This window comes from Heterocephalus glaber, unplaced genomic scaffold (genome assembly GCF_053883595.1).
Source record: "Heterocephalus glaber isolate CG9 unplaced genomic scaffold, H.glaber_assembly_v1.0 deba00001442, whole genome shotgun sequence".
Taxonomy (NCBI): domain Eukaryota; kingdom Metazoa; phylum Chordata; class Mammalia; order Rodentia; family Bathyergidae; genus Heterocephalus; species Heterocephalus glaber.
The window spans coordinates 20,763,794-20,780,440 of record NW_028258296.1 but is presented as its reverse complement, the minus strand read 5'-3'; the positions used below and the strand labels follow the sequence as shown (position 1 = coordinate 20,780,440).

General features: G+C 35.7%; 1 protein-coding gene and 1 pseudogene across 4 annotated transcripts in view; both read left to right on the top strand.

Moving 5' to 3' along the window:
• Ddah1 (dimethylarginine dimethylaminohydrolase 1) overlaps positions 1 to 16,647 on the top strand; it is a 274,592-nt gene that overhangs the window by 166,503 nt on the left and 91,442 nt on the right. The gene's annotated exons all lie outside the window — the stretch shown is intronic.
• The window catches only part of LOC147827626 (solute carrier family 2, facilitated glucose transporter member 3 pseudogene), a 78,937-nt pseudogene that overhangs the window by 14,939 nt on the left and 47,351 nt on the right, over positions 1 to 16,647 (top strand). The window contains exon 1 of the transcript XR_015451957.1: positions 1 to 16,647. This exon is cut by the window's left edge and continues 14,939 nt beyond it; it is cut by the window's right edge and continues 47,351 nt beyond it. The product of XR_015451957.1 is annotated as a solute carrier family 2, facilitated glucose transporter member 3 pseudogene (transcript).

Here is a 16,647-nt window from a genome sequence, read left to right as displayed (position 1 = left end):
AGTTTCTGATGAGAAATCTGCTGTTATCAAATTGTTTTTCCTGTATAGATAAGTTGTTATTTTTCACTTGCTGCTTCCAAGCCTTTTCTTTTCCTCTGTCTTTAGTTTTCAGAAGTTTGACAATGATGTGTTTTGGTGTGGGTGTCTTTGAGTTTGCCCTGATTGGATTTCACTCAGCTTTTTTGTTTGTTTGTTTTTAAATTTCACTCAGCTTTTTGAATGTTAGGTTTATTTCTTTTGCCAAATTTGGAAATTTTTCACCCATTATTTTTTCCAGTGCTTTTTAAGTTTTGCCCTTATCTGTCTCTGTGATTCTCATGCTACAAATGTTATTTTTGCTATAGATCCGCAGGCTCATTTTGTTGTCTTTGTAGCTTCCGTTTCTTTGCTTAAAGTTTCTATTTTGTTTGTTTCAGGCATGTTTGTAATTGTTTACTGAAGCATTTTTTATGATGGCTGCTTTCAAATCTTTGGCATATAATTCTAACATCTCTGTCATCTCAGTATTGACATCTGTTGATTGTCTTTTTAAAATTCAAATTGTTGTCTTCTGTATTCTTGGGATGATAGTTGATTTTTTAATTAAAACCTGGATTTTTAGATATCCTGTTATGCTACTCTGGATCTTATTTAAGCCATATTATATTCACGTATAGTTTTAGTAGGTTCTTATTGGCTGTGTAATATTTTCTGTGTATGTGATCATATCATCTGAATAAAAAAGTTTTACTTCATCCTCTCTAAGTGGCATAATAGTATGCTTTTTCTTTCTTTTTTTAACCTATTTTTCAAACTAGAACCTTAATATGGTGTTGAAAGTTGCGAGTGAACATCCTAGTCTGTTTCACATCTTAAGAAAGCATTCACTTTTCCCCATTTAATATGATGTTAACTATATAGTTTTCATAGATGTCCCTTACACTGAGAAAGTTTCCTTCTATTCCTAGTTTGCTTAGAATTTTTCATGAATTTCATGAATGGGTAGTGTTTCACATGGCTTTTCTGTGAACATTGAGATGATCATATGGTTCTCTTTATTCTGTTAATGTGATAAAGTGACATGTTTTTTAAGTATAACTATTTACATCAATGATCAACATAAAAGTATTCTTTGTAAAAATGGTCACAAGGTAAAGAGATCTGTTTTCATCCTTATTTATAATGTTGTTCTTTAATTTCTGGTTAATGCAATAAAAATAGAAATAAGTGGCTACCACAATCAGATGTCACTTTACTTCACTTACTCATCTGTCCTGTACTCACTCCCCTGTGGCCACTGCCCGGAAACACTCCTTCCCTAGCACTTCATACCACTTGTTCTTTCTGTCTGCCTTTGGCATTCCCCCTCTCTCACACGTGTGTATGACTCTCATGTGCTCACTTTCTTCCAGTCTTTGCTCAGGGAGTTCCACACAGACCACTTTATTTCCTATTGCAAAGCCTCCTGCATTCTTTGTCTCCCTTACTCTGCTCCATTTTTCTATAGGACTTAATCACTTTCTCAAACACTATATGTAGTGATTGTATTTACCTTTTTTAAAAAACTGTGCTAGTAAGTTCTCTTACATGAGGGATTTTGTATTTGTTACACATATATTTGTATTGTCTAGGACCATGCTCAGCATACAGTAGATGCTCAATAAATATTTATTGAATGAGTGAATAGCTATTAGAAGAGACCAAAATCATGACTGTATGCCTTGCTAAGTCATTTAATTAGAAACCTCAAAGCAATCAAATAGAAAAATATTAAAACTAAGGAGCAAATCAATCAGCAAGATTGGTTGTTATTATATATCATGTCAATAATACATTAGTGAATATGTTTTTAAAGTCCTATGCAATTAAAAATGCATTGGAAGAAATTTCATTGGAAATGTTAAGGAGCTACCCAAGGAAAATTGTAAAACTGCTTAGAGACAGGGCCAGGGATTTAGCTCAGTGGCACTGCACCAGCCTCGCAAGCACAAGGTCGTGAGTTCCATCCCTAGTACCGCAAAAAAAAAAAAAAAACTACTACTTAGAGACAAGGAACAATATAAAATGATATGCTTTGGATGACAATCATATATCTATATAACTCTGTATGTATGTATGTATGTATGTATGTATATTGTGAGGATTTCACATTTCCTAAATTGATTTGTATCTTTATTAATATTATTTGGTGTTATATATTAATTATTTTTAATATTATAATTTAATATTGTTTCAATTAAGTCTACAAAGGATTTTATGCCTTAAAAATTGAGTCAAAATTTGCCTAGATTCAAAAATAGGTAGGTAAAAATAGCCAAGAATGTTTTATACAAAGGGAAATAGAATTTGGTCAAGGAATTTCTTTTGTTATAGCATAGCAAAACATAATGTTACACAGTAATTACTGTAATAATTAAAGTGGTACTAGAGCAATACATAACCATGAAAATTAAGGAAACAATAGTCTGAGAGTAACTCGAGTTCGTAAGAATTTAATAGTGATAAATCAATGGGAATGGATAATTAATCATCTTTATTTGCACATAATATGCCATCAAAATAAATTATAAATAAATCAAAATTTAAATGTAATAATTAAGAGTGATAAACAATAAAGGACAAGAGAAACAGGTCGTTTTCATGACATGCTATTAAGGGATGGGACAAACAGTATAAACATAAAACAGGAAATCACAGTGGGTAAAAAATCAAGCACTTTGACTATATTTCACACCCTAAAATTGCTCTTTAAATTTGTTTTTATTTTTAATTAATAAAAATACAAAAATACAAAAAATACCTAAAAAACTGAAATAAATAACTGAAATTTATGTATTTTTTTCTTAAAAAAAATCCAAATGTCAAAAATATTTAACATGGGGCTGGGGATTTAGCTCAATGGTTCCAGTGCCTGCCTCGCAAGTGTAAGGTCCTGAGTTCGATCCTCAGGACCAAAAAAAAAAAAAAATATTTAACATGTTATACAGGGATTTTGAATTAGCTAAATCAGAAATGACAAAATATTTTATTTTTCTTTTAAGCATAAAGTTGCTTTAGTATTTCTGTGTATAATTAGTCTGGCTTGAGCTACAAATAAAACATCTAGATTACACTGCATGGTTGTTAGCATGTTGTTGACATTTTAGTTTTTATGAGAGAACACAGATGATTTTAATGAACTTCTTATAAAAGAGTGGTACAAAATATGAAAATCTGCGATTTCAAGAAATTTGCTTAATTTTTTCCAGCTTAAGAATTTAGTACAAGTTTGACACATATTATTGTTTGCCTAGTTGTTGGCTTGACATAATGGCTATAAAATTCCTTACAGTTGTATATGTTTATTAGCCTTCTCCAGAAATCCCTAAGGATGTTCTGAGATTGGGTGCTTGATGTAAATTATTGCAAGGCATCCTTGTTGTTTAGCATTAGAAGTAGGAATCTCTGCAGATGTCAACCAGATACTTTCACTTGCCAAAATCATTGCGAGATGGTAGATTTCACACACAGATGTGAAGAAGAAAGGCCCATCCCTTCCCTTCAGCTAAGTTCAAACTCATACTTATTCCCCTGTGGCTCCCTTCCTTTGAGTCTGTCAGCTTTGGGCCCTTGCCAGATCCTTGATGCTTTCCTCCTAATTACAACTCTTCTTAGCATCTCAGCTTTCCTATGAAAAATTACTGAGTGGCACATAGAGGACCTAAAAAACTAAAACAAAATCGGATACTTTGTGTTTATCTGTGTCTGTATCTACAAGGACTGATCAAAATATATAGTAAATATTTAAATTTAAAAAATTATTATGGTAAAAGGCACATCGCCATTAATGCCTCCTAAAATATACTCCATCACTTTGAACATACTTATCCCATTGTTCTTGTCACTTTCTGAAGCAGTTCTGGAAGTCCTTTTATCATGAGCGTCTTTACAAGTTGTGATCAAAGATGCAGTGAATGCTGCTGGTGAGTGCCATGCCACAGAAAGGCAGGCTCGAAGAGCATCACAGAGTGTCCTTCTCTACCTTATTCACTGGGTCCGGCACTGTGTGACTTCTGGCTCTTCCCTAAACTCAAAATGGCCATGAAATGTCAACGTTGTGAATGGATTCAGGGCACTGAGAGGCAACCACACCATGAAAGAGAGCTTCCAGAACTGCTTCAGAAAGCAGTAAGAAAGATGGGATATGTGTGTTTGAAGTGAAGAGGAATACTTTGAAAAGAGTTAATGGCAATGTGTCTTTTATTGCAGTAATTTTTAAAAATTTGAACATTCACAATAATTTTTATTGTAGATAGAGACATATGTCTCTATCTACAGAGAGTGAGCCTGATCCCAAACCAGTTATTTTTACATGGATTGTTAGTGTAAATATGTAGTTAAACCTACAAGTTTAAGCCAAAACTGATATGGAGAATTATAAGGTCTAGATATTGTTTTGTTTTGTTCATTTTGGCTTGTGGGGATCTGTTCAAGTCTTGATCACTTTGGTGTCCTTAATTTGCCTTTAGTAATTACTATGCCTTCTGGATGTTAAAGTATCAGAGTTAAAAGTGAAAACTCCTAGATGCTTTAAATACTAAACATTTGAATTAACATTCATTTATTTATTAAACTTTTGAAGGTGGAATAGATAAATCATCAACTGAAGTCATATGTATGTTTCTGGACTATGTCATGTGATATTTTCCTGGGAAGATTTACATTCTTAATTATGTTTAGTTTACAATAATATTAAAATAACTGCATTTCCTGAGTCCAATTCAATTGTACCATTAAGGGATGTGATGTTCTTTCATCATTCCAGGGAGGGTGTAGTCCACTGGAAATAAAAATTTGGCCACAAATAATCCATACAAAAATAAATTAGATGTGACTATATTTAAAAGCACCTATAATAACAAGATATCGTGGTATTCCAGTGTCACTTAGATATCTTAGAATCACAACTTTGAGGAGTTAGAATGTTCTTCTCATTGATTTAGCCTAGGTTAGTTGAGGAACTACTTTACACCATGCACTTTTTGGCTCATCATGAAAGGAAAAGGGAAGGTGAGAAGCCACACCCTCACAGATCTCCCCATGTGGTGGTGCTCAATCTAGTTGTCTTGAACTTATATTCTTTTTACTCTAGGGAGGTCATTTAAAGCCATGAACCAAGAGTGGGAATATGTCCCACACAGTCTTCACAAAACATTCTGAATCTGCAGTCACCTCACATTTCCTGAAGGTCTTCTAAAAATACTTTTTATTGTACTTAAGAATGAATATATTATTAAACTATGGAGCTCTTTACATTTATCTTAAAATAGATAGTGCTTCCTGGGGATGTTGACACAGACCCATTGCCTCAGGCTGCTACAGAGCACGGTGGATCACGCTCTGAGGGCCCTGCCTCCTGTGCTGATTCTGAAAGCAAGCTTGTGGGCAAGAAATGATGGGGTGCCAGAGATCGTTTGCCTCACCTAGCTTGGCTATTCTGTTTTTTGGATGGGGCTATTATAAAGTACTTAAGGAATATTTGTTAAGTCTCGAAGTAATCAACGTTTTCTGGATAGAGGTGTTGATCACTCATAACAAATCAAGGGGCACTTAACAGTGTCAGATGTGTTGCTGCCAACAGGGGGACACATGGAGCTGTATCTAAACACCTTCAGAGCTTTATGGAAGAGAAGGGTCCTGACATGGAAGCTCTTCTGGCTGTTGCACATAGGAAAAGGTTTTTAACTTAAGGTTTTAGCTTAGTCCCCTTTGATTCCTGGAACTTTTGTCTTCTCTCTATCAAAGGAGGAGACTTGCTCAACACGGCTCTCCTAACTGTCCTTAGCAGGACTAAAACGCCTCCTTATCTCCAGCCCTCCCCAGTTTCTTAGCCTTCTTATCTATAGGTCTAGACTTGCAACTGCTGGCTCCTTTGCCTGTTTCACTTCCCCATGTTGCTATCTCTAGCCATATGGCCACAGAGTCACATCTTTTATCATACATACTGAGGAGGAGAAACCTTCACCAGCAAATTGTAGTCCAGCAGGGCCCTGGTCTTCTGGAACTAAAATGCTTGATCATCCTGAATAAAGCACTGCTTTATTTGCTGTCCAGGCAAGTAGAAGTAAACAGGCACCCTGCTGGCTGTTTGTGTTGCCTGGAGTTACTGCAGGAAGTAGGAGAACAGGCCATTCCCACTGCCTTCTCAAATGTCAGTTTATTGACTTTGGCCAGAATCTTTGCTTGTTAACTCCATCCCCAACCAAACTTCAGCATGTGCAATAATATCCCCCTCTTGAGCCTTGATTCTAAGAGGTCTGGAAAAGCAGATGAAAAATGCACAGAATCCTGAGTAACACAAACTACTTGAGTTTCTAAATAGACAATTTAGTGGCCATTAGCTGTGACTCAGCTGGGTAGCATCACAGCCATCTGTTACCTTCTCTAACCAATAAGACTAGAATATGGGCTGGTGCCATGAATGTAAGAGTTGAGTCTCAGTATCTCTGATCACGCTCCTCTCACTTGTGTTCAGCTGTCAGTGTTAGAGGAGACAGTTGACACCTGAAGAAACAGACCCTTTTCTACCCCCTCTCTCACCTACAATATTAAGAAACACACAACTCTTTATGAGGTTGGAGGGGTGCAAAAGTATGCTCAAATATATTTGACTTTTTCTATCCCTTCTGCTTTTTCTTGCTCTTAACTGCTGTTACAAGTTTAGAGAGAAAGAAGGTATTTACACTGTGTTTGTTTTCCCAGGATGGTTGATAGTCAAGTAAACATACCCAGTTTAATGATCAAGAAAGAAGATAGATAACTGTTCCTGTCTGTCCCTTTGACCTGGCTCTGCATGGACTGGCAAGACACAAGCATTTTACACATGCCATTTCTATATAGAGATCTTGGAACTGTAAAAGTCTTTCTTGCTCCAAGTTATCACATGAACCAACTGGAATAAAAACCCTCCACAAAACTCTGTAACTAGCTTGTTCCTTCTGAGCAAGCACCTTGACAGAAATCTGAAGCTTCACATAAAAAATTTCGGAAAATGAACAGATTTTCAGACACATCATTAAACAGAATACTTTCTTCTTCAGTTTGTTTTCCATAGTCTTCCACATTTTTTTAAGATCACATGGGAGGGGCCCGGGGACCCAAGTTCGATCCCCGGTACCAAAAAAAAAAAAAAAAAAAAAAGATCACATGGGAGAGAAGAAACCCAGAACATGAAAATGACAAGTCCTGTATACACTGCAAAACTGAGTAGCGTTTAAACTAGTCTTTAAGACCTGTAATCTGTTTTCTGTGTGAAAGTATGAAAACTGCATGCTTGTCTTGGGTTATGGGTGAAATGGAAACTCGTGTTGACATTTACTGTGATCCTCAGGAAGTTGCATCACTTCTCTGAATCTGAATCTTATTTGCCTCAGCTATAAAAAATGGAACCTTAAGTAAGACCATCTTTAATCTAATAAGGAGACTTGAAAGATTCAACCCAAGTTGGTGTGCCAGGGAAATGTCATGGTTTCCAATACTTTGGATATCTTTATTTATTGATAGGCAATGTTAAATTAGCAGAAGTTGTTTGAGAAAATTCATAGCTAGTTTACTACTTATAACAGTGTGTTAGGTCCCAAATATTATTGGGTTATTTCAATAGTGGCTCTGCAATTTCTTTGTTAATAAATTAACATTTAATTCAATTAGCATATATTGAGGGACTTTTGAGTGTGAGGATTTATGCCAATGGTGTATTAGGACATCTTTAATCTGTGTCACACTAATTTACAAAGCCTTTTATATAATTTCATTTGATTTTCATGCCAACACTGGAGTTTGCTGGTAAATATTATAACCATTTTACAGATAAGGAATTTGAGTTTCAGTGATGTTATATAGAATATTGTAATTTGATACCTTCAGTCTAGATTCCAAGGAGACAATAAATGGAAAAAAACATGAAAGGAAAACTTTTTATGTAAATTAAATACCCAATGATAAAGACGAAAATGATAATGATGGCTAACTTTTAATGACTTTTATTGTGTGCCTGAAACTATTCTCAGTGCTTCATATGTACTCACTAATTTAATTCTCATAACAGTCTTATGAGAGAGGTATTGAAATTATCCCTACTAATTAATGTAAAGTAAGCTCCACCAGGACAGGATCTTTTGAGATCTGATTTGTTTACTTCTATTCCTGGCATGTAGAATAGTGCGTAACACAAAATGGGCACTCTGTAAATAGTTTTTGAATGAATGAATTCCTGTTTTGCAGATAGAGGCCCAGCATAATTAAGTTACAGTGCTTAACCAAGGTAATTCAGCTAATACAAGCTGCATATAAGATTTTAATGTAGGGAGCCAAATCTGTAATTTTTAAGACCGTGAAATATATATTTATTAAAAATGAAATAAAACAACCCAGTAACCAAAACTAAATGTATGTGTTTTGGAAGGAAATTTTTTTTCTTATCTTTGGGTTTAGGTTCTTGAAAATTAAAAAAAAAACACATTTAATTGATGGAAATCTTCCAACAGAATATATAATCTTTATAGATTAATGACAGTCAGGCTTGGAAAAGTTATTTAGATGAATATTCTAGTGTATCTGCTTAAGAATGCATTCTCTCGATGTATTTGATATTTTATGTTTTTGTTAGCCAGGTTGCTTCTTACAAACTAGGAAAGAAAGGACAGTTCTAATTTCTAAATATCTGAGAGATACGGTAACTGGCTGTAGAAGCTAGGAGTGGAGCTTTGAGGGAAGAATGCAGATTCAGGTCAGTCAAAATGAAACATTTAAGAAAAGTCATCATCAAATGGAACCCCAGGACCTCGCACATGTTAAGCACACACTCTACCACTGGCCTGCACCCACAGCCCCAAGAATGATTCTAGCTTACAAAATGGATGGGTGAAAATCTAGAAAGAAAAATAAGAAAAGAAGTGGTGGGTTGTCTTTGAAAAATCAAATCTAAAGCCACAATACTGAAGTCAAATTTTTGGTTTCAACATGAAAGAACTAGAGTGTGACATGGTAATGCCTCATTTCACCCAGTCAGTTAATGTGACATGACAGCTCACCTGAAAATGAACTGCAAAGAAATGCTTAATATAAAAATAATATTGTATCATCTCAATAATTGAATATTGATGGATTTTTAGCAAAGCACGAATAAATATTTCAGTAAAAAGTTATATTTTCTCATATAAAGAGCCTGTGTTTGTATTTGCTTCTTGCTTTACATTGATAGTCTAGAAAAGAAGGCCAAAAGTACATTCTTCTTTATTTTATAACCTTTGTATAATTATAAAATTAGTAAGTACACACTCATCGGAGAGTACGTGGAAAATTTAAATTTTTAAAAAATTTAATATTTCAAACCTTAGAGATTTCCATTAGAAAGGTGGAATATACACCTATATAAAGTCATTTAGGAACTAAAAAATTAACTAGTGTTTTATAATTTTATCCCCATGAACTAAAAAAGAAAATAATAATATCCATTTTTATGTTTGAGGAAATGGAAAGAAAATATATAAAAGAAAATATATAAATGGATGTTAATCGTATGCTCGTTAGACTGTATCTACATCTACCTTGAGCTCCTTTCCTATACTTATGAATATTATGCAAAAAATGGGTATTTAAAGATATGTCAAGTTGTGTATTCCATACTACAGCTTAATTTCATAGTCTCTATATCATCCCGATCCAAATATAAAACGTACCAGGCCCAGTTGATTACATTGGTAAATTCTACCACACAATTAAAGAAAAAGTGGCACCAATTCTCCCTCGTCTCTTCCAGAAAATAGAAGCAGAGAGATTTCCTAACTCATTCTATGAGGTCAGTATTACTCTAATACTAAAGCAAGATAAAGGCATTACAAGAAAGGAGTATGGGCCAGTAATTCTTATGAACATAGATCAAAAATCCTCAAAAACTATTCACAAATTTTACCCAATAATATGTAAAAGAATTATATACCATACAAGGTGGCATTTATTCCAGGTATGCAAGGCTGACTCAGCTTTGAAAATCAGTATAATCCCCCACATTAATTGGCAAAAAGAAGAAAACTTGTATGATCATGTCAATATATGCAAAGAAAATATTTGCCCAAACACCCATTCATGATTAAAATTTACAAAAACAAATGTTCAGTAAATGAAGAATACAGAGGAACTTTCTTGAATTCATAAAGAAAAAAGAATCTACCAAAAGCCTACAGCTAACACATACTAATGGCTAGCAAACTAAAAGCTTGCCCTTTAGGATAAGGAACAAGTCACTGGTACTCAACATTATACTGAAAGTCCTATCCAGTGCAGTTACAGCAGAAAAGAAAATAAAAGGGACATAGGTTGAGAAAGAAGAAATTAAACTGTCTTTAAACTGTCTTTTGTTTGCAAATGAGATGATTTTCTCCATGGACAAATCTCAAAGAATTGACCAAAAATAAAATTTAAAAACTAATAAGGAAATAGAGCAAAGTCTCAAAGTACAATATTAATCTGCAAAAGTCAGTTGCTTTCTTATATACCAGTAAGGAACATTTGGAATTTGAAATTAAAAATACCATTTATAATGGCACAAAAAAAAAAGTAGGGAGGAATGGAAGGAAGAAACTTCTAGATACAAATATAATAAAAATAAATTCCGGGCCAGGGATTTAGCTCAGTGGTCTTGCCTCCTGCTGCTCAAGCACAAGGACCCGAGTTCGATCTCCAGTACCAAACAAACAAACAAAAAAAGTTCAAGGTCTCTATGGACTTTAACTGTAAAACTGATGAAAGAAACAGCATCTAACTAAATGGAAAGACTCCGTGTTCATGAATTAGAAGACTCAATATTGTTGTGAGGGTAATCATTCTCTGTTTGACCTATAAATTGATCAATTGTAAAAGGAGAAATCTAGAATAGCTAACAGAATCCTGAAGAACAACAAAGCTGGAGGACTCACACAATCTTATTTTAAGACTTCCTACAAAGTCTTAAATATACATATGCCACGTAATAACTGCAGTGTGATATTGGTAAAAGAATAGGCACATAGATCAGTACAACCAAATAAAAAGCCTAACAATAGGCCCAGACAAGTATAGCCAACTATCTTTGACAAGGCTCAGTTTGCTCAGGCTCCCATAACAAAGTCTCATAGACTAGGTGATCTAAACTACTGAATTATTTTCTTTTCTCATGGGTCTGGAAGCTGGAAGTCTGAGGTCATGGTGCCTGCATGGTTTGTTTCTGGTAAGGGGTTTCTTCCTGCCTTCCAAAGAGCACCCTTACTATGTGACATGTAGCATGTCCTTGCTTCATATACATGGAGGAAAGGAGGGAGGGAGTGAAGAGGCGGAAGGGAGAGATATCTCAGTGTGTCTTCCTACAAGGGCAGCAATCCCATCATAAGGGGCACCCCCATAACCTCATCTAAACCTAATTATCTTTCCAAAGACCCCCAACTCTAATACTACTATACTGGGGACTAGGACTTCAACATTTTGAGGAGTACACTTAAGTCCCTAGCACCATTCAGTGGAGAAAGGATATTTTCTACAAATGATTGTAGAAGAATGGGATATCCATAAGCAAAATATAAAACTAAACACAGATGTTACACTTTTCATAAATATTAACTCAAAATGGATCATAGACCAGAATGTAATGTGAAAAACTGTAAGACTTTTTGAGGAAAACATAGGAGAAAATCTAAATGGCTGTGGGATTTGGTAATCAGTTTTTGTATGCAACACCAAAAACATGATTCATGAAAGAGAAATGTGATAATCTGGACTTTGTTAAAACTAAAAGCTTCTGCTCTTTAAATGAATAAAAGATAAGCCACAGGGCTGGGGATTTAGCTCAGTGGTTCCGCTGCCTGCCTTGCAGGCGCAAGGTCCCAAGTTCGATCCCTGGTACCAAAAAAAAAAAAAAAACAAAGACAAGGCACAGATTGTGAGAAAATACTTTCAGAACATATATCTGGTAGTGGACCTGTATCCAAAATATACAAAGAACTCTTAAAACTCAACAACAAGAAAAAAATCCAATTAGTAAATGGACAAAGGATCTGAACAGATTCTTCACCAAATAAGTTATGCAAATGTAAATAAATATATAAAAAGATACTCAATATTTGTTGTTAAGGAATTGCAAATTACAATGAGACACCATCATCCACCCATTAAAATGGCTGAAATCCAAAAATCTATCAGCGTCAATCGCATGGCAAGGATACAGAACAACAGAACTCTCATCCATTGCTAGTAGGAATGTAAAGTGGCACCACCATTTTGGCAGTTTCTTTCAAGCTAACATAATCTTACCATATCATCCACCAATTATGCTCCTAACTGTTCACCCTAAATGAATTGAAAGCCTATGTTCATACAAAAACCCACATATACATATGTCTGACATCTGTATACTTATGACCAAAACCTGAAAACAACCAAGATGCATTCTTTAGGTGAATGGATAAAAGAAACTATGGCATATTTATATAAGAGAATATTATTCAGCAGTAGGAGAAAGAACAGTAAATTTGTAAAAGATATGAATGAATCTACATTCATATTTTTAAGTGGAAGAAACCAGTCTGAAAAGGCTATTTACTGTATGATGCCAGTTATATGATGTTCTAGAAAAGCCAAATCTATTGCAACACAAAAGATCAGTGGTTGCTGGGGATTTAGGGAGAGAATAGGGCTAAATAGGTGAAGCAGAGAAGCTTTTGTGGGACAGTGAAACTATTCTGTATGATACTGTAATTATAGGTCTGTGACACAATGCATTTTCAACACCCATTTATACTCTTCACAGTGCAAAAAAAGGAAATCTTAATATATGCAAATAAAAAAATCACTGAGGAGGTTGGGAGTCCCAGGATGGAAAGCAGAATCTGATAAAAACAATCTAACTGAATCACAGTATTTAAAACAATCTCACTGAAAAGGGTGAGGGAGAAAGCTGCTAACCTAAGTAACTTTGGAAATGAGTGGAATCTGTTAGGGTAAAAGTAAAAGAAACTGTGTATGAACACTGTACTCTAGTTGGTAAACTTGTTTCCCATGGAAATACAGGCTAGCAATTCCAAAGTGGCCATAATGTGCACTGGAACTGAACAATTAAGTAAATAGATGGCAGATGGTGGAAACTAGGGTTGTCACACTGGACTAGAAATTTACAGATAAGCATGAAAAACTAGAGTGATCCATATGGTAATTAATGGATTAGCATTGGAAAGATCAATATGAATTCATGTTTAGCTTAATATAGATACAGATGGTTATACATGGAAATATGTATATGTATGTATGTTTTGATGCATGAGAACAGCTGAGAGGGTTTATAAGTAACAGTACCCCAGAAGCAACAAGTTATACCTAGCCCCAGACCTTGGTGTCTAATACTGTTCTCTAATGAAAAAAAACAGGATTCCTTGGAGAAATGGCTCTTGTTAAGACAAGAAATATACAAGAGAAGCCTGGAGTGCTTATAGTGATAGAAAGTAAGGAATGCTAAACAAAACAAACAAAATTCACACACAATGATCCAATATATCACAGACATGGGAGCCAACTGAAAGGACTCCCAGTGGTCAAAGATGAAACAATTAAGAAAATAAAAATCCTAGTGGATTGTAACCTGGAATATAAAATAAATATCCTTGAGTCAATCCTGTTATTAAACAAATGGCTGAATAAATACATGTTGGAGAAAAGGCAAATCTCTCATACAGAAGAATCAGAATAATTTATGTAGATACTCTGCCCTCAAGGAATAAAATTCCTAACACCCCAACTGTGGGCTGCACACAGTGACTTTCTTCCAAAGGTAGAGTGTGGAAAAGGGAGCAGAGAAGGAAGTAACTTTGCAGGGGACAAACCTGACAAACACTATCTTACCCGGGTGGTCAAGGTCACCATCAGCAGGAATAAGTCATGTAGGTACTGTCTGTTCTTGATACAATGTGATAAAAATGGCTCTTGATTTCTGTGGTCTCCTCCTCCCCCAAACAAAAAAAATCAAAAACCAAAACATAAATCCAGGAGGAAAACATCAGGCAAATCCAAAATGGATTTGAAAAAAAAAAAAAAAAATATATATATATATATATAATATATATAAGCACTCCTGAACACTGTCAAGATTATCAAAAATAAGAGAAGTCTAAAAACCGATAGCCAAGAGGAGCCTAGGGAGACATGAGGACTCAATTCATTGTGGTATCCTGGATTTATTTCTCATTTTCGTAGCAATGTACCAATACTTGGTAACAAATGTACCATACTAATGTAAGATGTCAATAACAGGAAAACTAGTTGCAGGTGTGCATGGGAACTCTCTGTACCAGCGTCACGATTTTCTATAAACTTAAAACTATCCTACAAACAAGCTTTATTTTAAAAATATTGCCCAGACTTCCTTGTTGTCTAAGAGCTGCTACCTGACACAACTACAGGATACAATGATGTAAACTTCAGTGTGAATGATCTCCCCAGTGAAACTTTGCATTAGTCATTACAGATCCTGCCTCACCGGTTCCCTCAGGCAAGGAAGGCTGCCTGAGTCTGAAGGCTGAAGGCTGAAGGCTGAAGCAGTGACTTGACTTTTTCTGACAAAGGCACAGAAGGCACTTTTACCTCTTCTTACAGGCATCAGCCCAACTGCATAGGAGCAGAGGGCACAGGCAGAGCCAAGCTAGGAAGACCTGACTGGCTTCTCCTGTCCTGGTTTGTGATCTGTACTTCACCTTCTCACCACTGGCCTATAGGAGAGGGGCCACAGATGGCAAGAATGACAATCTTGGTGCTTCAGCCTCCTGCATCAGGAACCAACTCCAGTGGACCAGGGAGATCCAGGGATGTGGGCATTGCCTTGAAAGGAGCAGCATCACATTCCTGAACGCTGAGGAGAACATTTCCCATATCTGAAGAGATGCTACATTTTCTGGTCTGCTTGTGCAAGAGGCTGAAAGATAAAAACTTTGTTAACTTTTCTGAAAATTTGGACTTTTAGCTAAAATATGTAAATGAAATATTAAACCCCCATAAATTATGAGACCTTCTCCTTGGTATTTGGTTCATAAATTGTGTTCCACCAGAGTTTTAGGTCATAAAGTTCCCTCATTCCAGACCAAACTCATGGTCTTTCACTTTCTGTTCCTATAAATTATAAGCCCCAGATGTGTTAAACTATGTAATGAAAACCATATAAAATTTGTTTTTAAGTAACTTCATAAATTTCTTATTTTACTGAGGTTTATTGGCCTTATTTTAATTAGAAGAAAAATTAGCCTTTCATGTTTTCACTTTTTTTTAACAGTGCAAGGAGACCCCTGAATTGTTAGGGCAAAAAAGGAAAATGCTTTTCTTGGGCCAGTTTTTTGACTAGAGTAGGTCCAGCTGCTGAGATAAGCCCCTTGCTGAACCAAATGTGTGTTTTTGTGTTCCATCTTGGATCTTATCTGCCTGCAGCAGCAGCAAGCTTAATAACAAATGAGGTTCAAAGAGATGTAGTCACTATTTCAGCCTCTTACCTAATGTTTTCAAAAGGCTCTGTAGATTTGGTCATTAGGCCCATCCCTAATTAAACTCTTTTGAATGCTTATCGTCTGCCACCATTTCCTAACAGCCTTTCCGCAAAGCAACCATTATTTGTAATCATTAGTAGAACAGTATGTGGTGTGTAAATATGTGTAATAGTTATACTTTTAAAGGCTCTCAGCTTGACAATGAATTGTTTTTCATTTTCAAGTTGGAATACTTTGCAATTATTTCTCAGTTGATTTTCTAAATTTACTCTTCAACTCATAAGAGATACGGCTTTTACAGTGCAAGAAAATTAAATAGATGCCATTTGAGGGGTATAGATGTCAATTTAGAGATTGTTTTATTCTTTTTGTGCTGGGTAATACTCCAGGGAGATAGTACTAATTACAGGAAAAATTATGTATAAAGATGTTGATAGAAGAATATTTTTAAGGCTTTCGGAATGAGGTGGAATTCAGAGACCAGCCTTGGTTTCCTTGAAAAGACCTGTTGCTTAAATTCTCAGAAGATATGATTGGACTCCTCTGTCAGCCCAGCTGAGAAGGGGCCTGTCAGCATTTAAGGGGGGGGCAGATGGAGATTGGCATGATGGAAGAGGCGGGGACCAAAATTCCTAGAACGCAAGCCTGTTGAACCCACTTGTCTCTGTGAATGGGGCTCCTGACCACAGCCATTCCTGGCTCTCCTCCCCACACTTCGCCTCCCCCAGCAGAGCAGACCAATCCAGCCCTAACAGGAGGCCACTGTCCCTGGCCGGAGCCAGCTTCTGCCTGCATGCTGTGCTCCACAGATGCAGCCTTCCAGCCCAGCCAGCTTGACTGTGGGGGCCTGCATTTCATCTCCATGTTCCAAGAGAGTCCCATCATTAAAATCAGATCTTAAAATAAGAACCAAGAGACTCATGTAATGGTACAAGATCCCAATGATGAATGTAACTATTTTATACCGAAAATGTACCAATAAACTTAATGGGGGAAAAAAATAAAAATAAAAATAAAATAATAAATAAAATCAGATCTTTTTTTCACCTTGTAATTGGATCATTTCATAATTAATGGGGCTCATCCACAAAAATTGTCTTCTAAGAAATAAAATCCAGTGTTATCTTTCATGACGTTA